The sequence below is a fragment of the Bos indicus genome, chromosome 17, assembly GCF_029378745.1.
Source record: "Bos indicus isolate NIAB-ARS_2022 breed Sahiwal x Tharparkar chromosome 17, NIAB-ARS_B.indTharparkar_mat_pri_1.0, whole genome shotgun sequence".
Taxonomy (NCBI): Eukaryota; Metazoa; Chordata; class Mammalia; order Artiodactyla; family Bovidae; genus Bos; species Bos indicus.
The window spans coordinates 6359745-6387637 of NC_091776.1; the positions used below are offsets into that span (position 1 = coordinate 6359745).

Below are 27893 nucleotides of genomic sequence, written 5' to 3' on the forward strand. Positions count from 1 at the left end.
ACAATAAAACAAATGAGAGCAGGCAGAGGGGAAAGAACAATCTGAGGGAGGCTCTGAGGATGGGAAAGGATGTGATCGGAGGAGAAGAAAGAAGGCCCGGGGAGGCTGCAGCAAAGTGAGGAGTGATTGCCAGGATGATAAACAGAAGGTGCATTCCAAAATTTACAAAAACTCAAAACAAGTAAACCTTCTTAAAAGAATAAGCATGACAAAGAGCAAGCAACTTACGTAAAAGAGGTATTGCTAGTTAGCTCGGGAGACTTCTCTGCACTGAAAAACAGTTACACTACTTCAGAGTGTCATCTCTGCATTTTTGTTAAGAGTCCTAAATCTTCAAAAACTTTTTTTCAGCCGTGAGTTTGTTTTTTTTTTTAAATATTATTCTGGTGAAATATACATAACATAAAATTTACCATTTTAACCACTTGTACAGTTTTTCTTTATAGATACATCACTACTTAAAATAAAATGTTCCTTAAGTCAGAGTACACAGTTAAATGGAGAAAAGAATGGATAGTAAGTAATGCCGGAGAAGGCAATGGCACCCCACTCCAGTACTCTTGCCTGGAAAATCCCATGGATGGAGGAGCCTAGTAGGCTGCAGTCCATGGGGTCGCTAAGAGTCAGACACGACTGAGCGACTTCACTTTCACTTTTCACTTTCATGCATTGGAGAAGGAAATGGCAACCCACTCCAGTGTTCTTACCTGGAGAATCCCAGGGACGAGGGAGCCTGTCGGGCTGTCGGTCTGTCGGTCTATGGGGTCGCACAGAATCGGACACGACCGAAGAGACTTAGCAGCAGCAGCAGCAGTAAGTAATGCTATCATTTTACAAAGCCCACTGACTTTTCTATTAAATTTCTGAAATGCGTTAACCAGGAAGTCAGGAAGAATACCTTTAGAGATTTGGGTTAAAAATACCCAAATTAGCGACCTGGGTCAGCATGCACCGCCCAGCTCCTCTGTTCCCCGGGTGCTGGCCACCCTGCAGTCTGACACCACTGAAACACTGAGGTCTGTGAGCATCAAGCATCACAGGCTTGTACTTCAACTTGAATAGCACGCACTCCACAGAAAACATTCAGAGTTACTGAATGTCAAGGGTATTTCTTCAACCAAAATTGTTTCACAATAGGGGTAGATTAGGAGGAGGGATTGGAAAAAAAAAGATTCCAAAATTTTAAAGTGCCAAAACTTACTTTTTCAATTCTGTCAAAGATTAACCACAAGTAAATAGAGAAAAAGTTAGCATGCTTTCATCACAGTTGCAAGAACACTGACTGCTGGTCACATGGGCGCGGCCTTTTCCTTTCCTCCTGGTGCAATGGATACTGCCACAAAAAATAAATTCCACCACATATCACAGCTTCTCTCTTTCTCTCTCATATATGCAGAATATACAAGGAACACCCACCAGTCAGTAAGAGAAACACAGCAGACGTTCACAGAAGGGAAAACGTGAAAGGATGAACCCAGGTCTCCAGCCCTGCAGGCAGATTCTGTACTGTCTGAGACACCAGGGAAGCTCAGTCAATATATCGTTAACCTCATTAACAATCAAGAAACTGACAATTAAAATCACAGTAAGGTAAATTATATTACACATAAATTATACCTCAATTTTAAAAACACACAGTAAGATATGATTGCATACCCACTAAACAGGCAAAACTATTTGAAATCTTATCACACGAAGGTCATCAAGCCAAATGCAATTTCACACACCAGTGTAGTCTATCCTGATACAACTACTCTGGAAAAGAGCTGTCATCACCTAGTAAAATTAAATGTGCACATATACTCTATGACCCAGCAATTCCACTTCGAGGTTTACACATTTAGAGAAACTCCAACATAAATGCAATGCATAAATGCAATGCAAAGGACCTATGTTCTTACCAATCTTTCCCATGATTGCAAAAAGTTACACAACAACACAAATGTTCATCGGCAGCAGAAAAGAGAATTAAACGTGGTATATCCTTAAAATGCAATGCGATACAGCAATAAGGTAAATAAAATATAGCCTCATGAATAAACATGGATGAATCTCAAAAACAGTCTTGAGTAAAACAGCACGGGGAGAGAAGAATACAAGTTATATGATTCTATATAAACAGTAAAAGCAGCTAAAATTAAATAATATATTGTTTGGAGATAAATACACATAAGACAAACCCATTTTTCTTAAAGGCAAGGCAGTGACTTAAAAGGTTAAGGAAAATGGATACTACAGGAGGCAGAGAGGATGAAGATGATACAGTCAAGAGGGACATACAGGTTTCTAAGATACTGAAAATGTGATGTTCCATCTCTTAAGCTATGCAGTAGGTACAAAATTTTACTATTTTTCCTTAAATTATGCATATACTGATATATATTCGTTTATATGGATGTATATGATATATCTCTCATTTGAAAACATAAAGGCCAAATGCTATTTTTTCAAAAACAACCTTGAGGTATCAGTTTCAAGATGGTTGATAGCCTGGTTCTCCTACCTGAATCCCTAATGAAGTGAAAGCATCAAAAAATAAAACAGAAGAATTCTAAAAGATTAAAAAGAGTTTGCTGGAAGAGAACTTTAAATGGACAAGAGATTTCAACAAACTTCTGGGGAACAAAACAGGAGATGGAGATGTGCTGTCAGATGAAACAGTGAGGGGCAGCTGCCACCCAGGGCCACCAAGGAGATGATCTGTTCCAGAGAACGCCAGGGAGACTCCAGGCTGCGTCAGCAGGTAACACAGAGCGGGGAGGAGGGCAGGGGGCCTCGAACAGGGATGGAGGGGTATCAGTGAGCTCCCCACCCCGCCTCCCCACCCTCTAACAGAGCCTTCAGGCAGCACCGCCAAGCGTAAGGACAGACAAGCATGTGGGGGTTCGTTTCTAAAGGAATAGAGCCAACTGTGGCAGAAGGAAATGAGAGATGGCCTGCAGAGGTTTCTGATGTGAATTTTGCTTTCTCGGAGTAAATCCTCCCTGCCAGGGCATTTGTGGGGTAAAGCAAAGTCACACACTCATACACACACAGTGAGCTCTGTTTTGAATTCCTGCTCAAGGGAGAGGTGGGGTAGAGCAGATACAGACTCTACTTACAGATCTTTGCAAGATAATAGAGAAAGACCTTTGTTGTTAATTATGAATAGCAACTAAGTCTACCAGGAAAATCAGTAACATTAACGGGGGAAAAGCTGACACTGAGAAGAAAGGGAGTTAATTCAGGAAACGGAAGAGCACTTTAAAAAGAAGTTAGCTCTAATACAACTCAAACAGATTCAAGGTAGTACAACCATTGAACAGAAATGAGATGCACAAAAATAAAATGACTGGAGAAAAATAAAGAACTTTAAAAATATTTTTGAAAATATAATCACCAAAATAAAATTTCTGTAAAAGTACTGTGAGATAACAGGAAATTTCTCAAAACATGTTTAAAAAAAAAAGACAAAAGGATAGAAAACGGGAAAGACTAGATTAGAGACAAGAACCAGTGCAAGTAGGTGTGATATCCAACTAAACGCTGCCTGATTGCAGGTGTGCTCAGCAGTGTCTGACTCTCTGCGACCCCATGGACTCTTTGTAGCCCACCAGGCTCCTCAGTCCATTGGATTCTCCAGGCAAAATACTGGAGTGGGTTGCTGTTTCCTTCTCAAGCATATCCAGGGATCGAACTGCCATCTCCTGCATGGGCAGGCAGGTTCTTTACCACTGTGCCACCTGGGAAACCCTGACTGGTCCCATGTTAAATGCCCCCACACCAGTCCCAACATTCATAGAACCATGGTAGCTGCCTGGTTCAAGGGGAATAGAACTGTAGGCTGACTTAAACCAACCAAATGTTCTCTTTTGAGAAAAAGACTTAGGAAAAAACATAGGCTCTCACACGGGCCTGAAACCAAAAACTCATGTCAAGGCTGGCAGGTATGTTAGCCCATGGCAATCAGAAGGAAATAGACACAGGAAAGGCTAAATAAGAGAGGAGGCTATGAGACCACGATTCCTGGCTTTTTTGGGCCCATTCCATAGTTCCTAATGGGCCCACTGACATCACGGAGATGAGCTGTTACCTCCTACATCTTTAAGTCTTTTCTATTTTATTTAAGTTAATTTGGGAGGGCCTCTGTTCTTTGCAACGAATAAACCCTGACTAAGACAGCAAGTGTCTGCTTTCTGGAGCCACAGGGTAACCAGGAGACACAACATTGTCTGCTGTACCATGGGGATACCCTGAGTCTCCCTCCACCGAGAGGCTACAGAGCACAACGCGGGCTCCCGCTGCCTGTCATTCTGTCAGCAGGCCACACAAACGGAGCCAGGCCGTGCTGCTGAACATCAGGGCGACTGTATGTGATCAAATGCTCCAAATAATTAAAATGACAAAGTCTAGAAGTAAACATACAGTGTACTCAATGAAAACTTGAAATTGTGGAACAACTGGAAAAGGAGGAGAATGTTAACTTGTCTTACAATATGGAACAAGAGGACAAATAGTGTAAGATTTGGAAGAAAAAGAACAAATCAATGTGTTTTGTATCCCCACTGAGTTTTTCAATCAGCCTGAAAAATTAGATAGCCATGCAAAAATTCTCTTTTCATGACATGAATAAAGCTGATTTACTTTGTACAGAATGCCACTGTCTAGATTAATCGGAACCAAACAAGAAAAAAAAAATTCTTTGAAGTTCAAGAAATAGAAGGAAATTCTTTCACGCATTTCCTGGCTGGATAACCAGAGTCAAACCATAACATGAAAATCTTAAGCCCATATGAGACCTTGAAAAATGAATACAGATATTTTCCCACTTAGAATTGTTCAACTTCAGATTTTTATACCTTATGATGGGGTGAAAGCCATACATGCATTCAGTAGAAATGGTACATGGAATTCTGAATTTTGATCTTGTCCCATGATAGTGACAGGCAGTACATACACTCTCGCAATGCTGGGCAGCTCCCAGTCAGGCACAGAAGTGTAAACAACCAATATACTTACTACCTCTCACACCCATCAATCATTTTGTTTTTCACTATCACTACAGCATTCGTCGGGGGAGTGTGCAATTTCCTCGGTTCTGTCTCGCTGCAGCAAAAATCTGAAGTGACAGACGGACCCAGTGTTACAGCTCAGTTTTATTTGGCAGGCAAAGGAAAATACATCCTCAAGGCGTGAGGGCAGGCCAACACAAAAGACGTGAAGAGAAGAGAGCCAGAGGCTCAATTTTGTTTCCTCTTTTTATAAGTTTTTTTTTCCTCCTTCCTGAGCCTGCCCTATGTAAACTGGGCTAGCCAGGAGGCTGTTTGTGTCACCTGAGGTCCTCACTCTGGTCCTCGGACCTTCCTTTGTTCTATTTTCATGGGCTTTTCCTTTCTTTGTCTTTTAGCCACCACCATTCTGGACTCCTTTTTCCTATTCTAACTACCTAACACATTCGATACATTACCTGAGATATTATTAGCTTTATTATAAAATAGGCTTCGTGTTAGATGATTCTTCCCAATATAGGCTAATATAAGCGTTCTGAACACATTTAAGGTAGGCTGGGCTAAGCTATGTTCAGTAAGTAGTGTATTAAATGCATTTTCAACGTAGAATGTTTTGAACTTACAATGGGCTTACTGGGATGTAACCCTATCGTAAGTCAAGGAAGATCTGTACTGTGCAACTGACCAGGGAAGAGAAGGGCCACCATGTGAAGGATAAAGGGATGGAGTGTGTATGTTCCCATGATTACCAGCCAGACTTGTCTTTCCTAGACTTTCTGATTTCACAAACCGGTAAAATTACATACACACACACACACACACACACACACACTGCCAACTCAACTGTCAATTATATACATGTGTATGCGTGCTAAGTCACTTCAGTCGTGTCCGACTCTGTGACCCCATGGACTGTAGCCCACCCACAAGGCTCCTCTGTCTATGGAATTCTCCAGGCAAGAATACTGGAGTGGGTTGCCATGCCCTTCTCCAGGGGGTCTTCCCAACCCAGGGATCAACCCTGTATCTCCAGCATTGGCAGGTGGGTTCTTTACCACTAACACCACCTGGGAAGCCCCCCACCAATTACCTATATTTCCAAATAAATATAATTTGAGGCCATGACTATCACTAGGTGTTACTACCATTATCTAATTATTTAGAAGACATTTTTATGCCAAAAAAAGTAGGAAGGATTTGATCTTAGCATTTCTAAAGCCCTTGAGAACATCATCACAGGCAGGAAAATACACTTATACTACATCAATTTTTTTTCAGTTTTGTTCAGGTGTTGCTTTAGCTCTGATTTTTAAACATTCCCTAATCCCCACGATCCCCCAACTCCATTATTCCATTAGTCCTTATCTCAAAAAGGTTATCATAAAGTAGGGAAAGCAGTAAATACACAAATGGAACACAAGGATAATGCAACATTTGGGAGCCAAAACACAACACAGGTGGCTTCACATACATAAGGGCTGAAAAGCTTCCCTGCAAGGTTAAGGAAGACAGGTGTGGACACATGAAGGAGGAGGAAAGCTGAGCACATGATGAACACAGCTCAGTGTGAACAGAGGGATATTAAAGCAAGAACCGGAATGGTGCAGGAGATGCCAAGGAAGAGTCCTCAGTGGAGGAGAGAACTGACAAGGGGCCCTCTTGTGATCTGGAACTGGGAAGTTCTGGGGAGTTCACTGGATGCCGGGCTGCAGAGCTGGGACTCTGTTCAGAAGCAGCAAGAAATCTCCAATGGAACTAGCATGACAAAGGAAGCGTATTAGCAATATTAACCCAGCAGAATCTATGAGTCTAGCCTTAAGATTTGGTAACTTTAGTACTTTCCTGAGCAGTTAAGCAGTTACCTCTAGTTCTGGCCCAGAAGGTTCTCTTTGAGAAAATCCAGGCCAACTGACCTTCTATGAAATGCACTGCCACTGTTTCTGCACCTACAGCCTTGGTGGCAGTGGCTGTCTTAATACCCCTGAAAGTGTTCTTGCCTGGAGAATCCCAGGGACGGGGGAGCCTGGTGGGCTGCCGTCTATGGGGTTGCACAGAGTCAGACACGACTGAAGCGACTTAGCAGCAGCTCAGGTATGGCTGCCAACTCCTCTAGGATTTTGCTCTTGGTAACATGAAAGTATTCATTGGTGGAAATAAGAAAATGAAAGAGTGCTATTTTAGAAGAGAATCAGAAGTGATCAATTAATAGAAATGTCTACTACATAATTGAAGATTCATTCATTTATTCAACAACGTTTATTGAGGCCCCTATTTGGCAACCAATGACGTGCCAGACAACCAAAAACAGGATAAAGGTCCCTGCCCCTGTGAAGCTTACATACAAGGAGAGATACAGACACAAACAACAAACATAATAAATACAATATCTACAAGCATGTAAAAAGTGTTTGGGGAAAAAAAGATGTACAAGAAAAAGAAAAGAAAAATCTAAAGAAGAAAAAAACTCAAATACTAATTGAAACTAAGAGATGGGACGAGTTCCCTAAGAGAGCAGACTATCTAGTTAATGACCTTTTCACTTCTAAAATTCTACCACTCCAGATCAAGGAATTTGACACATACAAACTCAACCTTCTTGTTTACACAGAAGGTAAGATCAAAGCAACACAGAATTGTTGTGGCTTAAATAACAGAGACCCATCACCAGGGAACTGTCCTCTAACACATGAGGAAATGGAGCCCCACAGCATTTAACTAAGGGGGAGGGTGCAGAATGGGAGTTCCAGAACCCTCTAGCTTCTTGTAACCTTTAATAGCAGAAGCCACTTCAGCCACTTCAAAAGTACTTCAAACCCTATTGGAGGCAAGGAAAAATATTTTTATTACATAAATAAATATTAATATTTATTTATAGCTAATAGTATATAATAAGTATATAATATTTTATAGAATATGTTTATGTCTATAATATTTTATATTTATATATTATATACTTATATATATAAAGCTAATATAATAATATTATTAGCTATATAATAGCAATAACAAAAATAGCGAACACTTAAGAGAGCACTTACTTATGCCAGACACTCTTCTAGATCCTTGTCACGAACAATAAACTAATTTAATCCTCACAACAACCATGTGAGGCAGACTCCACAGTGAGTAGCTTTAACACCACGCCACCCCTTCAATTATTTATGCATACCTTCATAGAGCATAATTCTTACCACTAATTAGAAAACTGAAAACAAGATTTTTCACTGGGGCTTGGCAGAATTAGATTATATTTGTATGTCACAATGCAACTATTTAAGCTTCCTTTGAAGTAAATGTGCTTTAGAAGTAAAGGAAATTTTAAATATAATATAATTACATACTATATAATATATACTATATAATATAATCAATATTATGCTGAGAAATTGGTATTTTGGTAATTCAAAAAAAGGGTCCTCAACAATATGTTTTCAACTAAATACTACTTCAAAGAAATTACTTCAAGACCTTAAGCAAAGTTTTTAAGAAATGAAATTCTGGTTTTCCTGTTTTTGTTTCACTTAAACAAAACTTATGCTTTGGTTTTTCAGAGAAAGGGAAGGGAGAGAGAAATACAATGGAAAAAAGTTCTTTCCCTTAGCATGTGATGTTTAAAATTTTAGATTAGATTTTGGAAAAATTAGAATCATGATGCTTACCAACAATATGTGATAACATGGTAATAGAATATAACACATTTTAAAATTTTTAAAAAACAAAATTTCCCTTCCTCAATACAAATACAGATTTTGCAAATTCAATTATAAAATAAAATGTTACGCTGTATCCAAAGCTGATGATCTTTTTGCCTTCAGTTTACTCAGTTCATTTTCATTTCAATGGACTTTCTTATTAGAGTTTTACTATATGTCACATACTACTACAATTCACCACATGGATCTGTCTACATTCTCTGGTTGTACTGGAATTTAATCATCAAGAATAATAGTTGAATACATGGATCACCGGCTACAGCTCACAACCATTTCAGAGGTAATGTAATCTGCAAAGCACAGTAGGTACATCTACACCATCTGTCTGCATAGATCTCAGAGCAACTTCTAATCCTTGACTGATAAACTGTCCCTCTCCTAACTCCTTATCTTTTTCCTGTGAGAGAAGAGAACTGATCTTTCTTACTGGAGCAAGGTAAGGGAGATGGCAGGCTCTCAACTTTGATACATCAGTGTATTCAGGTGCAACACAAAGAGGAAAACAGCACACGTTGGTTCCTAAATTCAACATTCTTTTCTCATACTTGAGTGAGTGAGTGACAGTCACTCAGTCGTGTCCGAGTCTTTGCAACCCCGTGGACTGTAGCCCTCCAGGCTTCTCTGTCCATGGAATCCTCCAGGCAAGAATACTGGAGTGGATTGCCATTTCCTTTCTCATACTTACAAGGATCCTATTTCATGGCGCCATATTTTCAAACATACAATCCCTCTGCTCCTCAGCGTATTTCAGAACCTCCACCTGCACACTACGTATTCCTTTCTCCTTATCTTTACCACCACGGAGGGCCCAACGTGAAGCTATTTTTGAATGGTCTAGTAATGGCTATTATTTGAGTGCCAGATAGTGCCAGACACTGGGACAACACTGCAAAGAAAATAAACAAAAGTAGCAGCATCCTTGTCTTCAAACAGCTTTTAAAACCAGTAGGATTAGCTAAGTATACCACTTGCGGCCAACACTGTAGCCACAAGGTATAAGGAGAGTCTGAATTAAGGTGTTATAGACATTTAAGGGGGAGGAGGGACTCTGAGCTTGGCTGCAGCCAACATGCAGAGGGAAACATGATCTCTTATAAGATTCAGTGTCCCCGGGGTAAAAATAAACCAGCTGCTCAGGGAAAGAACAACTATTTTTGCTACTGAGATTAGAAAGCAATTCAATCTATGGTTACTGAGAGAGGATTCTGTTCAATGTAATAAAAATCCTAAGGATGTATTTTTACAATAAATAAGGGTAAGTTTGAAGAGGGCTGAGAAGCTCTAATGAAGACTAAGAAATCAAACACTGATGCATCGCAGAAGAGCAGGTTCAGCTCAACCATGACTGCAAACTCCACACCAGCAGAAGATCCTGAAACATGACTGACACACTGAGAATACTGCATTTCTCTGAGGGGAATGAGTGCCTGCGTGCTAAGTCGCTTCAGTTGTGTCCGATTCTGTGTGACCCCATAGACTGTAGCCTGCCAGGCTCCTCTGTCCATGGGGATTCTCCAAGCAAGAACACTGCAGTGGGTTCCCACGCCCTCCTCCAGAGACTCTTCCCGACCCAGGGATTGAGTCCACATCTCTTACATCTCCTGTGTTGGCAGGCAGGTTCTTTACCACTAGCACCACCTGGACATGGGGTCTAAATATGTAAAAACCACTGTGTTATTTAACTGAATTCATTTATTCTTACACAAACAGAATCACAAAGATATTCTGATGTCAACATTTGACATGTAAATAGAAAGTAGGTCATCAGCTGAAACAGATAAAAGTGACATTTCTTAGAATCACTATTTTAAAAGACAAAGTTCCTAAAAATATCTCATTTGATATTCCCTTAATTCTACAAAGTTTTTTGTACCACTTCTTCCAAGGTGGTGTTAGTGGCAAAAAATCTGCCTGCCAATGCAGGAGATGTAAGAGATGCAGATTGCATCCTTGGGTCAGGAAGACCCCCTGGAGTAGGAAACGGCAACTCACTTCAGTATTTTTGCCTGAAGAATCCCATAGACAGAGAAGCCTGGCTGGCTACAGTCCATAGCATCACAAAGAGTCAGACATGACTGAAGCAACTGAGCAAAGTTTTCAGTTCAGTTAGTTCAGTCACTCCGTTATATCCGACCCTTTGGGAAGCCACGGACGCCAGGCCTCCCTGTCCATCACCAACTTCTGCAGCCCACTCAAACCCATGGCCACTGAGTTGGTGATGCCATCCAACCATCTCATCCTCTGTCGTCCCCTTCTCCTCCTGCTTTCAATCTTGCCCAGCATCAGGTCTTTTCCAATGAGTCATTTCTTCCCATCAGGAGGCCAAAGTATTGGAGTTTCAGCTTAAGCTTACAACGAACATTCAGGACTGATTTCCTTTAGGATGGACTGGTTGGATCTCCTTGCAGTCCAAGGGACTCTCAAGAGTCTTCTCCAACACCACAGTTCAAAAGCATCAATTCTTTGGCGCTCAGCTTTCTTTATAGTCCAACTCTCACATCCATACATGACTACTAGAAAAACCATAGCTTTTGACTAGATGGACCTTTGTTGGCAAAGTAATGTCTCTGCTTTATAATATGTTGTCTAGGTTAGTCATAGCTTTTCTTCCAACGGGTAAGCAACTTTTAATTTCATGGCTGCTGTCATCATCTGCAGTGATTTTGGAGCCTAAAAAAATAAAAGCTCTCACTGCTTCCATTGTTTGCCCATCTATTTGCCATGAAGTGATGGGACTGGATGCCATGATCTTAGTTTTCTGAATGTTGAATTTCAAGCCAACTTTTTCACTCTCCTCTTTCACTTTCATCAAGAGGCTCTTTAGTTCTTTGCTTTCTGCCATAAGGGTGGTGTCATCTGTGTATGTGAAGTTACTGATGTTTCTCCCAGCAATCTTGATTGAACCTTGTGCTTCATCTAGCCCAGCATTTCACATGATGTACTCTGCATAGAAGTTAAATAAGCAGGGTGACAATATACAACCTTGACACACTCCTTTCCCAATTTGGAACCAGTTTGTTGTTCCAGGTCTAGTTCTAACTGTTGCTTTTTAAATTGCACACAGATTTCTCAGGAGGCAGGTAAGGTTTTTCAACAGTTCGTTGTGATCTACACAGTCAAAGGCTTTGGCATAGTCAAAAAGCAGAAATAGATGTTTTTCTGGAACTCTCTTGCTTTTTCTATGATCCAAGGGATGTTGGCAATTTCATCTCTGGTTCCTCTGCCTTTTCTAAAACCAGCTTGAACATCTGGAAGTTCATGGTTCACATATTGCTGAAGCCTGGCTTGGAGAATTTTGAGCATTACTTTACTAGCGTGTGAGATGAGTGCAATTGTCCGGTAGTTTGAGCATTCTTTGGCATTGCCTTTCTTTGGGATTGGAATGAAAACTGACCTTTTCTAGTCCTGTAGCCACTGCTGAGTTCTCTAAAAGTGTTAGCATACTGAGTACAGCACTTTCACAGTATCATCTTTTAAAGATCTGAAATAGCTCAACTGGAATTCCATAACCTCCACTAGCTTTGTTTGTAGTGATGCTTCCTAAGGCCCACTTCACTTCACATTCCAGGATGTCTGGCTCTAGGCTGGTGATCACACCATCATGATTATCTGGGTCATGAAGATCTTTTTTGTAGAGTTCTTCTGTGCATTCTTTCCACCTCTTCTTGATATATTCTGCTTCTGTTAGGTCCATACCATTTCTGTCCTTTATTGAACCCATCTTTGCGTGAAATGTTCCCTTGGTATCTCTAATTTTCTTGAAGAGATCTCTAGTCTTTCCCATTCTATTGTTTTCCTCTATTTCTTTGCAATGATCACTGAGGAAGGCTTTCTTATCTCTCCTTGCTATTCTTTTGAACTCTGCATTCAAATGGGTATATCTTTCCTTTTCTCCTTTGCCCTTCACTTCTCATTTTCTGTACCACTTATATTTATCTCAGCATAGGTTTATAGCTTTCCCATTTTATAAGAAAGGACAGGGTTGTTTGAGGTATGGACAAGACTTTGTCAAGTTTAAAATTGGTGTGTGGGGTTGAGCGGGGTGGTGAATTTCTGCTGGAGGCTACACAGGGCAAATTTAATAATCACAGATACCCCTTAACTATTTGGCTTTTTTAATTTAAAAGACTTTTGTTATAAAGGATCTAATGACTGAAAGCAAAAGTTTCCTCCTATAAAAGAAAAGAAAAGACCTTTTTTTAGAGCACAGAAATCAGGAATGATTGGCAGAAAGAAGTCAATTATTTTCACCCACCCAGTGACCTGCTCATTGCTCAACAGTGAACAATATCCAGTCTTCTGAGGCAGGATTTGCACACATTGATTGGAAATAAAAGTGTTACTAGATCATGTCAGCTCAAATTTCAATGATTAGTCCCAGGCCATTAATAACATCAACTCCAAGTTTCCAAATGAAACAACTATTACAACTTATGAAAGACTGACCAAAACTTCCAACAATTTTACAAAGACTCATTCACCTGGAAATGAATAATTCATCAAGAGGCAGAGTGGAGGGTCAGTGTGCAAACATTTACACATGAACTTGGCTCCTGCTGTTACATCATTTTTCATTTAGTTTTGTCAGGTAGTTTAGTTCCGTTCAGTCGCTCAGTCATGTCCGACTCTTTGCAGCCCCATGAATTGCAGCATGCCAGGCCTCTCTGTCTATCACCAACTCCCAAAGTTCACTCAAACTAATGTCCATGGAGTCGGTGATGCCATCCAGCCATCTCATCCTCTGTCGTCCCCTTCTCCTTCTGCCCCTAATCCCTCCCAGGATCAGAGTGTTTTCCAATGAGTTGACTCTTCGCATGAGGTGGCCAAAGTATTGGAGTTTCAGCTTCAACATCAGTCCTTCCAAAGAACACCCAAGACTGATCTCCTTTACGATGGACTGTTTGGATCTCTTTGAAGTCCAAGGGACTCTCAAGAGTCTTCTCCAACACCACAGTTTAAAAGCATCAATTCTTCGGCGCTCAGCCTTCTTCACAGTCCAACTCTCACATCCATACATGACCACTGGAAAAACCATAGCCTTGACTAGATGGACCTTTGTTGGCAAAGTAATGTCTCTGCTTTTTAATATGCTATCTAGGTTGGTCATAAGAATAGGGAAAAAGAGTCCAAAATGGTGGTGGCTAAAACCTTCCCTGGGTTGGGAAGGTTCCTGGAGAAGGAAATGACAACCCACTCCAGTACTCTTGCCTTGAAAATCCCATGGACAGAGGAGCTTGGTGCAGGCTACTATCCATGGGGTCGCAAAGAGTCAGGCACGACTGAGCGACTTCACTTTCACTTTCAAAAGACAAAGAAGGGAAAAGCCTACAAAAATAGAACAAAGGAAGGTCAAAGAAAGGTCCAAGGACCAAAGTGAGGACTTCAGGTAGAACAGCATTCCTGGCTGAGCCCAATTTGCAGAGGGCGGCCCAGGGGGAAGAAAACATATAAAAGGAGGAGCCAAGTGCTCTTGCTCTCTCTCTCTCCACCGCCCCCACGCCCCCTCCCTCCGCGTTCCTCCACTCTCTTCTCTTCTTTGAGGATGGATTCTCCTGCTATCTTATAAATAAAATAGAACTGTAACACTGATTTGCCTAAGAGCTATGACACGGTTTGTTCAAGACCTGAGAGGGCTGTGACGCGCCGAGGGCTTTAATGTCCGTTGCTCCAAATCATCATTGTGACAAGACAAAGAACCAAGGAGCATACACTCGCCTGACAGTTTTATTGTCTGCGACTATATGTATCATTTGCCTAAAAAAGCTATCAATTAAGACAAAGTTCATAGAAAACAAAGAACATATAAATTTAAAATGTGATGAGTCAGTGTATTTACATACTGACCTATAACACCCTACGTATAACTCATTCATATAGTGAACAGCATAGTTGCACTATTTATTTAGTCCTCATCTCATTCTTCCCAGGTGGTGCCAGTGATAAAGAATCCACCTGCCAATGCATGAGATCTAAGAGACGCAGACTGGATCCCTGGTTCAGGAAGATCCCCTGGAGGAGGGCATGGCAACCCATTCCAGTATTCTTGCCTAGAGAATCCCACGGACAGAGGAGCTTGGTGGGCTACAGTTCATAGGGTCACACAGAGTTGGGCACGATTAAAGTGACTTAGCATGCATGCACATCTCATTCTACAAAGAATCTGAGATGGTCTGAGAAATGCATGTATTACAGAAGGAAATTAAAGATCATGACCAAGCAAAGCTCACTTGGGAAACACATACATTAAAACTAGAACAATCCAGAGAAGATTAGCATGGCCTCTGCACAGGGATGCCACACAAATTTGCGAACCAATGATATTTTTAAAGATTCATGACCAAGGAATGCTTAGAGAAGAAAATGAAGACTGTGCCTGGCATAAGAGATATTGGTATAGAACTCAGATATGGAGAGCTATTTGAGTCCTACACAGTGACTACAGCTAAGCAGGGAATCTGAGTGCTTCCTAGCAGTCAAGATGAAAAAGTAAATGTGATCAGTTATATGATTTTCTATGAAGAAAAAACATTTCTACTCCTCCAGGGAAGCAAAGCTGTTTCCAAACACTTGCTGTAAAACAGCTGCTCTAGGAGACACAGAAAGACATGATGGAAAAATTTCCCAATATCTCAAATAAGGTCACAAAGCTGGTTTGTTTTTTTTATGTTGTCCCAGATTAAAACCAAATTCTACAATGGAATCAAGATCATATAGCCCAGGAGCCCAAATTTTCCCAGCAATACAGTAGATTGAGCTGAGAGTAAAAAGCTGGAAGTCCAACAGTGTAGTTTAGGAGATTATTAGCACTAAAGTGCAAGAACAAAAATTAAAATAAATCACCAAAATTATGATGCTCCTAAGTTTCCATCCTCACCTCCTTTCTTTGAACAAGTCAGTCCCTGGCCACTGTGATCTAGCCCACAAATGGAACCACTTTTCACTTTCACTTTCTATTACCACTCCCACCTACACCTTCCAACCCAGAGCTAAAGTACTATCTTCATTTACTTATCTGACATTCCTACCTCAAGGTCCCACCAGTACCAACTCCACAAGTCCCAAACTAATCTTAGCTATCTGACCTCTCAAACACATTTTTCCTTCTGCCATCCTCAGCTTGTCATAAAAACCCTATCCTCGGGACTTCCCTGGCAGTCCAGAGGTTAGGACTCTGTGCTTCTACTGCAGGGGGCACAGGTTTGATCTCTGGTTGGGGAACAAAGATTCTGCATTCCTTATACTGTGCCCTCCCTCGCTCCCCCCCAACCCCGCCGCAAAAAAAAAAAAAATCCCATCCTCTTAGTCAACTGGGCTTACATCCTTGCAATCAGTCTTCTCCTTCTTTTCCTTAACTGCCCACGTCTGATCAGTAGTCTGCCTTACTATTCTACCTGTCCATGTTCTCTGATCCAGTCCCAGGCCCACTTTTCTAGATCATATCCCCAATACCTCAGGGTCATCAGATCACATGCCTTCCTGAATCATCTCCCAGCTCTCTCTCTCTCCACTCCACTTTCTCATATATGCTACTGCAGAAGAATGTTCCTAAGGTTGTGACTATGTCAGTCCACTTAAAAAAATGAAACTGTAACCGGTTACAGGTTACCTGAAGCAGGTTCCCTCCGCTTACCTGAAGCAAATCTGTCTACCTAAGCCCCCATGGCCCTCTTTCTCACATAGCTTCTGCTCCAGCCAGTCTATAGGCCCTTAAGTCTAGCCACTCCTGCTATAAGCTGGATCTTCCCTTTTGTTCATGGTTGTATACCCATGAGATGCCCTTCCCTTCACATCTGTATATTTAAGGATCAAGCTGAAATGTCATCTCACTCAGGAAGCCTTCTGTAGTTCTCTCTGTGAGAAGTAACACTTGCTCCTCTCCGTCCTCCTGCACTCATCTAGGGCTCTTAGCCCAGAGAGGAATTAGCACGTCCTATCCTCAGTCCCTCCCTGTCTAGCCTATGCTTGAGGCTGCTCCACAGTCACCATCCCCAAAACACATCTGGTTCGGCAGCTCCCCATCCTCCCTCAGATTTCACATCCCTCCAGTCACCCACAGCGTTCTGCTCCTACGTGAATCACTGCACATATTGATTCTACTGTAGTTCACTGTTTACGCATCTGCCTCCTCCAGGGCAAGGATCAAATCTTATCTATCTCTGCAATCTAATGTAGCCAGCTATCCGCACACCATCCGAGCTCCACTCCCTGCAGAACAAGTCTTCTCTTGCTTATTTATTGTGTGTCTCTCCCACTAGAACGTACTAAGTGAGAACACAGTTCGCTTGCGTTAATCTCATCTTTCTTCCCAGCATCTACAACAGTGTCGGGCACAGACTAGGTGATCCAAGGCTAAGCATGAATTGATAAACAGCTGAATGATCCCAAGTGTCTAGGCCAGTCCTAGAACACCACAGTGACCCTCCCCCAAAGACTGTTGAATGAATTCTGTCTTGTATATAAAAGTTATTATTAAACATATTTTACAAGCTCTGACAGTTTGGTGATCTTGATATCCTACTCTGGCTCCTAGCATGGTGCTTTATAGGAAACCCATTGGCTCAGATGGTAAAGAATCCATCTGTAATGCAGAAGATCTGGGTTTGATCCCTGGGTCAGGAAGATCCCCTGGAGAAGGGAATGGATACACACGCTAGTATTCTTGCCTGGAGAATTCCATGGACAGAGGAGCCTGGAGGGCTATAGTCCATGGGGTCCCGAACAGTCGGACACAACCTGAGCAACTAACACACATGGTACTTCACACATATGAACTCCTTGGTAGATTTCTGAACAAATGATTTAATAAATTAATACATTACTTGAGCTTGTATGTTCTAAATCTGAATGTTTCCTCTTGTCAATATAGGAGAATCCAGGGACGTCCCTAGTGATCCAGTGGTTAAGTCTCTGTGCTTCCAATGCAGGGGGCACAGGTTCGAACCCTGGTCAGAGAACGAAGATTCCACATGCTGTGCAGTGCAGTACAACCAAAAAATAAGTAAATAAAATACAACTCATTTTATTTCTTATGACACAGGATGCCAGGGGAAAGACAGCACTGCAGAGGGAAGATCACCAGCAGTCTGTCAGAATGATCTGGGTTGGGGTCCTGGCTCTGTTTCTGTTCACTTCTGTGACTCTGAGCACGCTGTTGAACCTCTCTTCACTTCAGCTTCCTCCTTAGAAGGCCAGGAGGACCTCTCATGCAAAGCAGTCTACTCACTTCATAGCTAAATGAACAGCCTGTCCTAAGTCCTCTATTACCCCTTCTTTATCAGTCTTAAATGGTTCTAACTCATGTTAGAAAATCTTAATATATATTCACTGAGCTTGAGTGGGTCATTATTTAAAACAGTACAGGCTTTGTTCGTGTGTAGGTGCTCAATTGCTCAGTCGTGTCCGACTCTTTGTGACCGCACAGACTGTAGCCCAGAAGGCTCCTCTGTCCATGGAATTCTCCAGGCAAGAATACTAGAGTGGATTGCCATTTCCTCTTCCAGGGCATCTTCCCAACCCACGGATAAAACCCATGTCTCCTGCATTGGCAGGTGAATTCTTTACCTCTGAGCCACTGGGGAGGCCCTAGGGGATTTTCTTTACAAGGTATTAATTCTCCATCAATTTTTCATACCCTTACAGTCCTTCAGCACTCATCCTGCGAGCACAGGTGACTTGAGCACATGAGTGCCATCATTCCTAAGACTTCCTAGAGCCATGGCATCATAATGTCCCAGAATGGCACTGCCTCACCTGAAGGGCAATTCTCTTTCCCACACAGGAAACAGCACAGCAATCAGATAAGTGATGAGAACAAGAACTGTACCCATTAAACACAGTACACAGTACCATGACCCCAGCTTAAGGTGGGATGATTTAGTTTTAAAAATAATAATAAAGAGCTTAATGTTAATGTAAGTGCATCTCAATCAAAATGCACTCAAATCCCTCTGGGGGGCAGTTCTGTTGGGAGGTGGGGAGTGGTTAGTCAGCAATCATACAGATGAATGTCACTGATCAGGTATGAGGTTATGACTCAGTCAAGATGGGATTCACTGAGATTCACACAGACAGGCAGAGAACACAGTGAGTCTTCTGTACGACCATTAAATGGTCTCTAAGATCCTCATTTAATAAAAAGCAATGAACTGCCACAGAAGACAATTAACATAGAACCACCCTTTAAAAGACCAAATTCAAAAGAGTATTCTCTAACAAACCTTGATACTATTGCCAGGCAAAGAAAATATTTGTACTGGAGGCATAAAACTATATTTGCATAAATAAATGCTGCCAGCACAGAAGCAATATGAAAATGGAAGCCCTTACTGGCAAGTAGTAAACCCAACAAAATGCAAATGAAAGCCAAATCTCTGGTGCTCAGGGGAAAACAAGAACACTTGAGAATAAAAGGTCAATAGAACTTATGTTCCCAGCTGTGTAGCTAAGGCTTGCCACCCTGTGAGCTCGCAGAGCAGGTCACTCTTCTGAGAGCACCTATACTGCACTGAGTTGACAGCATTTTCTCAAAAGTGAACAATTAAAAAACACAGCGCTCATGGTGACCCGAATGGAGCTATGATAAATGTCCTGCTTTAAGATAATCTTTAATAGCTGCAGTTATCAGTTCAGTATCTCCAAAAGCCTTCCCAGAGATTCAAATCACAGACATGTTATTTTAACTCAGTTACTCCCACTTAAAAATCCACGCTGATTTAAAGTGTTAGAGAGAAAGTGCAGAAAGCTACTTCCTTCCAAAATCAGGAAGTAAAGGGGCAATGAGTGCATGTGTGCTCAGTCGCTCTATCGTGCCCGACTGTTTTGCAACCCTGTGGACTGCCAGGCTCCTCTGTCCATGGGATTTCCCAGGCAAGAATACTGCAGTGGGTTGTCATTTCCTCCTCTGGGGGATCCTCCTGACCTAGGCATTGAACTTAAGTCTCCTGAAAATCGCTAAGTGATAGTGGCTAAGGTCTTCCCCAGTGGCTCAGAGGTAAAGAATCTGCCTGCAATACGGGACATGTAGGTTTGATCCCTGCATCAGGAAGATTCCCCTGGAGGAGGGCATGGCAACCAACTCCAGTATTCTTGCTTGGAAAATCCTATAGAGGAGCCTGGCAAGCTACAGTCCATGGGGTCACAAAGAGTCAGACACGACCGAAGCAACTAAGCACACATGCACGCATAGGGGCTAAAAAGATAAATTAACAAAAATATTGAATAATCTTGAATAGCAGAAGTTGGCAAGAACCCCTGATACTTTTCAGTGGAAGAACGTGGTTGCAGTTCTGACATGTTTCACACTAACAGGGACTTTTCCGAAACAAAGAACTCAACATCTAAGGAATTTAAAACACTTGATAATAGTTAATTCAGTTCCCTATTATAATACTTGCTGGTATAAAACAAAAAAATTGCAAGACGTGTTTTGCCCATGGAGGATGGGAGGCACCAGGATGAAGTGAACGACTTGAGAGTAAAATGTATCCCCCTTCCTCACCGCCAGAAGCAAAAGTGAGACATCCGCACAGCATCAAGAGCAACTTCAGTAAAGTTAACAAGAATACCAAAGTCCACACGTCTACAGGAATATTAGTCCCTTCAAACTACATGCTCATCACAAAAATGCCCACCAATGCTCAAGATGTCTTAGCAAGTCTTTTAAGGCTGCCTTTACGTATATAACACCTTTTTGAAAACTTCAACTGTGACAAATCTGGGTCTTTGAAAGTGGAAGTTGAGATCTGTGAGCTGGAAATACATTTAAAAAATGAAGGGAACCACTAAGCTGGATATTATTTTTAATCAAAAGAACAAGTGCTTTTTTTATGTGGCTTGAAAACTACTTCCAAAGACAATTCTTTAAAACTATTCCAAATTCCCCTTGTAAGAGCAGCAGCTATGGGATAAGCAGGCAACCTCCCTAGATGACTTCTTTGAAGAGCATGTTTTGCTTTTTAGGATGTCTTTAGTATTGGGATTGTACGTTTACTTAATCAGGTAACAGCTATCTCTGATTCCATTTTTTCACGTTATTCATTCATACAACAAATATTTACAGTGCTCCTAAGTATCTGCCAAGTACTGTGCTAAGTCCTAGGAAGATAATGGTGAGCAGGGCTCTCTACCTGCCTCATGAAGATGATTTACAGAAGCACACAAATTATAACCATTAAGTCAATCCAATGGGAGGAAAAAAAAAAGACACAGGGTGATGCAAAAACCTATTAAAAATTACTAAAGAAGACAGTGAGATGATACAAACAAACTTTATTTAACACTTCATGAAGTGGACAGTCTCCCTGTAGAAACTGTAAAATGGGGCAGAAGACTGGAAGCTTTCAGAGGATAGAGAATAAAGAACAAGGAAGGGAAAAACAGGAAACATCAGTGACACGCAGGGCCATGCAGTCACCCTCGTCTGCAGCAGGAAGTCTCAGAGCTGACCTGGCGCTTGTGGACTGATGCACTGGTCATGCTCCCGGGGCTCCTGGTCAAGCAGAGCAGTTTCAGGGACACTTTGTTGTTGTTGTTCAGTCGCTAGTCATGTGCGACCCTTTGTGACCCCTGGACTGCAGCACGCCAGGCCTCTTTGTCCTTCACTATCTCCTAGCGTTGGCTCAAACTCATGTTCACTGAGTCAATGATGACATCCAACCATCTCATCCTCTGTTGGCCCCTCCTCTTCCCACCCTCAATCTTTCCCAGCATCAGGGTCTTTTCCAGTGAGTTGACTTTTCACATCAGCTGGCCAATGTACTGGAGCATCAGCTTTAGCATCAGCCCTTCCAATGAACATTCAGGATTGATTTCCTTTAGGATTGACTGGTTTGATCTTCTTGCTGTCAAGAGTCTTCTCCAGCACCACAATTAGAAAGCATCAATTCTTCAGCACTCAAGCCTTCTTTCTGGTTTAACTCTCACATCTGTACATGACTACTGAGAAAACCATAGCATTGACTACACGGACCTTTGTTGGCAAAGTGATGTCTCTGCTTTTTAATACACTGTTTAGGTTTGTCATAGCTTTTCTTCCAAGGAGCAAGGGACACTGGAATCATCTAAGTGTCAGTTTGCAGATGGAGCACCTGGGCAGGAGCGGCTCCATTGGCCGCCTTGTTATTTTAACAAGCCTGTAACAGTGAGAACCAGCTGGTGTAAAGAGGCTTTCTAAGAAGATGCAGTTTTTGTTTTGGCTGTTGGCGCCAGTTCTTTATGTCGCTGTGTATAGACCTTTTCTAGTTGCAGCAGCAGGGGGCTACTCTCCAGCTGTGGTGCTCAGGCTTCTCATCTCTGTGACTTCTCTTCTTGCAGAGCACAGGCTCCAGGAGTTCAGGATTCAGGAGTTGTGCCACACAGGCTTAGCTCCACCATGGCATGTGGGAACTTTCCAGACCAGGGATCGAACCTGTGTCCCCTGCACTGGCAGGCAGATTCTTATCCACTGCACCACCATGGAGGTCCAGAGATGTCATCTGAACTGAAGATAATCAGCAGTTAACTAACTAAACAAAGAGACTATGAAGGGAAAGGTATGGAGACTGGGTGGAGTAGAGGAGAATGATGTTTCAAGTAGCATGAACAGCATGTGCAAAGGCTCTGTGGTTTGGTTTTGTTTTTTTAAGACTATGGGCACATTAAGAAATGAAAGAAAGACTGCAGTGCTAAAGCACTACTTTAAAACTAATGAGAATACTAGCACCGAGGGAATGCTAGTGGGAATACTAGCACCGAGGGAATTCTAGTGAGAATACTAGCACCGAGGGAATACTAGTGGGAATACTAGCACCGAGGGAATACTAGTGGGAATACTAGCACCGAGGGAATTCTAGTGAGAATACTGCTACTGCTGCTGCTAAGTCGCTTCAGTCGTGTCCAACTCTGTGCGACCTCATAGACAGCAGCCCACCAGGCTCCCCCGTCCCTGGGATACTCCAGGCAAGAACACTGGAGTGGATTGCCATTTCCTTCTCTAATGCATGAAAGTGAAAAGTGAAAATGAAGTCACTCAGTCTTGTGTGACTCTTTGTAACCCCATGGACTGCAGCCCACCAGGCTCCTCCGTCCATGGGATTTTCCAGGCAAGAGTACTGGAGTGGGGTGCCATTGCCTGTATTGAGTAAATACTAGTGAGAACACTAGCACTGAGTGAATACAAGTGAGAACACTATCACTGAGGGAATACTAGTGGGAATACTAGTTTTGCATGAATACTAGTGTGAATACTAGCGTCGAGAAGTGTCTCAATACTAGTGAGAGAATGGTCCAGGATGAGGCTGGCAAGGTAGTCAGCTGGACTCCACAGAGCCTGGCACACAGTAAGGATCTTCACTTACCTTAAGAGTGACGAGAGGCCTCAACTGGACTTTCAAATGGGAAGGAGGATGGGAAAGAGACACCATAAAATCAACATTATTTAATATCACCAAGGCTGGAGTAAAGAACCAACTGGAGAGTGGACAGAAGAGAAGCTGGAAGACCAGTTAAGAAGATACTGTAATAATCTACAAGAGAGGGTGGAGATAACACAGACGAGAGAAAGGGGTGGATTTGAGAGGCACTGGATGTAAAAGCAGTAAAAGTTAGGATGGTATTCTGTATTTGTTATTTACTCAAAGATAATACTTTCGTTTTGCCTAAGAATTCCTTATTTGCTGCTGCTAAGTCACTTCAGTCGTGTCCGACTCTGTGCGAGCCCAGAGACGGCAACCCACCAGGCTCCCCCATCCCCGGGATTCTCCAGGCAAGAACACTGGAGTGGGTTGCCATTTCCTTCTCCAATGATGAAAGTGAAAAGTGAAAGGGAAGCGCTTAGTCGTGTCCGACTCTTAGCGACGCCATGGACTGCAGCCCACCAGGCTCCTCCGCCCATAGGATTTTCCAGGCAAGAGTACTGGAGTGGGGTGCCGTTGCCTTCTCCTCCTTATTTGCTAATCAGTTGCAAACCAAAGCACACAATGCAAATGTCAGAGTTCTTTTTCAATCAGGTCCCACATATTTTATCTTTTATATAAAGAAGAAAAAATAACAAAGAGAAAAACAAGACTTAGGAAGTATTTCATTTTATGTAAAAATGCATGTTCCTGAAAAACTGAGTTGCACCCGGGTAATAAAAAACCCATACCTTATTACTGAGTAAATATTTTTCTTGCACAAAAACACACTAAAAAATGCAGAACAGATTCTCATGATACTATATCAAGTGAAATGTAAACCATTATCTCAATGATTTCCCTACATCATTTCTCTTTTATTACAGGGTACATAAATCAGGTGATTTTATAACTCTGAAAGGAGGGAATGGCTGAGAGATTTAATAATCACCATCAAGTTTTATAATAAACCATTTAGTAAGCAACCAGAATGCCCAAGAGGCTTGCAGTGATTTAAATCTATTCTTTTACCAATGATTTCACTGGTTCCCTGGTAATTCCCTGATGGACAGGGAAGTCTGGTGTGCTGCAGTCCATGGGGTCACAAACAGTCAGACACGACTGAGCAACTGAACTGAACTAAACTGAATGATTTCACCCACATGGAAAAATCATTTTTATATCTATCTTACTATGATATGCTACTTCTAATCCATACCCTCCAAAGAAATGCAGCTTTTCAGTAGGCCTGGGTTAGTTACCATGTCATAGCAATGTATTGGGTCAGCCAAAAGTGCACTCGGGTTTTTCTGTGTGGTGGTGCATGCTCAGTCATGTCTGACTCTTTGCAACTCCATGGACTGTAGCCTGCCAGGCTCCTCTGTCCATGGAAATTTCTAGGCAAGAATACTGGAGTGGGTTGCCATTTCCTTCTCAAGGAGATCTTCCCAACACAGGGATCAAACCTGTATCTCCTGAGACTTCTGCATTGCAAGCAGATTCATTACCACTGAGCCACCTGGGAAGCCCCCATAAGATGGTATAAAGTTCAAAATGCAGTCACCCTTATAAACTCCATGAATACACAAAAAGTCCAGTTTTGTACTGAATTTGCCGCTTGTTCTTGTGTTTGATGCACACAGGCCAATCTGGGCCATACTCAGAACAAACATACAGGGGGATCTGGGTTTTAGTAGTCTCATGCATCAACAACAAATGTACCAGCTAAAGTCTAATGCCATGAGCTAAAAAAAAAAAAAAGACAGTCTAACTTTGAGATTTTGCAACTAGATTCTACACCACTCCTTGAAAATACAGTTTTCAACTTGGAAAGAAACAGATTCAATATAAAAATCACTGAAGAAAGAATATAAAACTACAGCATGTTGATAAACTGACATTTAAAAATACTGCTTTTGGTGACTTAAGTCACAACCCAGGCATTATTTGATTGCAGACTCTGCATATGAATTTCTGTTTTCCTTAAAAAAAAATCATTAAGCAACTAAAGTATATGTGAAGTAACCTGAATCACTTAAAACACAGTCTTGACAGTCTCTATACTTTATAACACACTTAAGCTAAATTGGACACACAGAAATATAACTTCTGATATGCAACAACAGCTCTTTGTGGTTGTTTTTAAATGTATGCCTTGAAATCTTTCCAGCAGAGGTAAAGAAGAGAAATCATGAAAAATCTCATTATCTTTTACTTTTCAGGAAAAACAAAGTAGATTAGAATTAAGAATTAAAATCTCAAGACTTACAAAACTAAAAAAGTAATTCACAGAAAAATATTTATTACTATTGAGCTCTGCCAGCGTACTCGATATGCCAAGTTTGCTGCTCACCTGGACATTTTATGATCACCTTAAAACACAGTTGAAAGGCGAGCCCTCCAGTAAAAAGGTTGACCCTTTCGTGATTTTACCTGCTTGACAAAGGTGTCATGATAAGTCACGTGGCCCATGAGTTTCCCAAGCTGACTGTTGCTTCATGCACTCACCAGTATTTTAGTGAGGAAGAGTAAAGTGGGTTTTTATCTAAGACTCAGGTCTTACAATTTCTGTATTTCAAGTGAAGGGATATTCACTCACCCCTTACTTTTCTTAAGAAGTGCAAACAAGTACATCCAAAAGGGTAGTGAAAACTTGAAGGATTAACAAGGATATTAGACATCTCACATGTAATTTTTTTCTTTTTTTGGCCGCACATTGCAGCTTGTGGATCTCAGCTCTCCAACCAGGGATCGAACCCAGGCCCTCAGCAGTGAACGTACAGAGTCTGAACCACTGGTCCATCAGGGAATTCCCTAATATCTAAGTTTTATGAACAGAAAAAATATGAAGTTTTTCTTTATCAGGGCTTGATACGTACGTTCCAAATTCTGAAAGGAACTGACACTAAGGCATTTTGATTTACCTGTTCTGTTTGTTTTTATGTATGATGAGCTACCATCACTCAGGTCAGCAATTAACAATGTATAGCTATTCACAACCTGCCATTCCCACTTCTTGCCTCTGCTGGATTGTTTAAAGCAAATTTCAGGACTTCCATGGTAGTCCAGTGGTTAAGACTCTGTGCTTCCACTGCAGGGGGCCCAGGTTCAATCCCTGGTCAGGAAGCTCAGATCTCACACGCCTCAAGGCATGGCCCAAATCATACATCATATCTGAGTCAAGAAAAAAATGGCCCACAAAGATATGTCACTTCCCAATCCCCAGATGCTCTGAATATTAGTTTATATAGGGGAAAAAATACAGCTATAACTTTCAGTCTTAAGGAGGAATTCATCTTGGATTATCCAAGTAAGTCCTAAATGCAATCCCATGTATCCTTATAGGAAAGAGGGAGAGGAGACAAGACACAGACATCCCAAGAGGAGAAAGCCAAGCGAGGTGGGACAGAGAGATGCAGTCACAGACCAAGGACAGCTTCCAGCGAAGAAGAAAGAATTCTCCCCTAGCATCGCACAGGGACCATGGCCTTGCCTACTCCTTGACTTTAGACTTCGAGTCTCCAGAACTATGAGAGAATAACTTCTGTTGTTTGATCCACCCAGTCAGTGGTAATGTTACCATAGTTATAGGAAACTAACACAATATTATACAAACTGAAAATTTTTTATTATGTATATTTAAGAAATACTCTTTTTTAAAATAATACCATGATCATTCCCTTTGTTAAAGTCCTTTAATGTGTCTAAATCCAGAGTTTAAATTTCCCAAATTGCCTTAATTTCATATTTATAATTTATAACTTTGTGGTGATTTAGCCAAATCAAGATACAAAAATACTTATGTCTCTTAAGTCTCAGGCAACTTTTTCAAATATAATAAATGAAAACACTTATCTGACACTGACTTTGGGGAAAAAAATAATAGTTCTTCCTTCTTTTGTTTTTCTTGCCATTTATTTACTGAACAAACAAAATAACTTGTTCTGCAGATATATCTACATTCTGGATTTGGCTGATCACATCTCCATGATATTTTTAAACATGGTCCCCTTTTTCCTGTGCTTCTTATAAACTAGCAGTTAGAAACAAAGTCTTAATTAGAATCATATTCAGGTTTTTGATAAGTAATGTCAAATGGTTCTATATATTTCCTATTTTATCCAATTAGGGGGCACGTATTTACTTTTTTCTCTTTTTGTAACGTTAACACTGATCAGTGGGTACAGGGATTCTCTGTCTGATGTTATCAATTATAAAGTTCCCAATTGCCCTTTGACCTAAGTTTCAGGAGTCACTGACAATCATTCCCTAGGTTGTTATTTCATTGCTGCTGCTGCTGCTGCTAAGTCGCTTCAGTCGTGTCTGACTCTGTGCGACCCCAGAGATGGCAGCCCACCAGGCTCCCCTGTCCCTGGGATTTTCCAGGCAAGAACACTGGAGTGGGTTGCCATTTCCTTCTCCAATGCATGAAAGTGAAAAGTGAAAGTGAAGTCGCTCAGTCGTGTCCGACTCTTAGCGACCCCATGGACTGCAGCCTACCAGGCTCCTCCATCCTTGGGATTTTCCAGGCAAGAGTACTGGAGTGGGTTGCCACTGCCTTCTCCTGTTATTTCATTACAGGTAATAAAATGATAATATTTTCTTTATGTCATTCCTTCTGCACTTATGAGTTGGAATTCTAAAAATCAGGCTTTTGTGCAAAACACTTGTTGGTTCCTCTGAAAGACAGCACTGGTTTTTTAAAAAACAGGAAAAGTAAGGTAAGTGCTTGATAACACCTTTTTAAGGTAGTATTAGACAGATATCTGCCTCTTGACTATTAAGACTACCCTGGTCTGACTCAATGAGGGTAACTTCTCAAG

The 27893-nt window shown here is 41.5% G+C and overlaps 1 protein-coding gene and 2 non-coding genes across 8 annotated transcripts in view; 2 read left to right on the forward strand and 1 right to left on the reverse strand.

Moving 5' to 3' along the window:
* The window catches only part of FHIP1A (FHF complex subunit HOOK interacting protein 1A), a 308399-nt gene that overhangs the window by 267514 nt on the left and 12992 nt on the right, over positions 1-27893 (reverse strand). Inside the window, exon 1 of one of the 6 annotated variants that reach the window (XM_070769001.1) lies at positions 708-3344. The exons of the other annotated variants lie outside the window; for them this stretch is intronic. The gene's annotated coding sequence lies outside the window, so the exon portion shown is untranslated. Of the gene's footprint in view, positions 1-707; positions 3345-27893 lie in introns of those variants that run through there. 6 annotated transcript variants of the gene reach the window in all.
* Positions 14923-15027, forward strand: LOC139176902 (U6 spliceosomal RNA). Its single transcript, XR_011561371.1, has one exon. It is a non-coding gene; the product is annotated as a U6 spliceosomal RNA (small nuclear RNA).
* Positions 26124-26197, forward strand: TRNAG-UCC (transfer RNA glycine (anticodon UCC)). The gene has a single exon. It is a non-coding gene; the product is annotated as a tRNA-Gly (tRNA).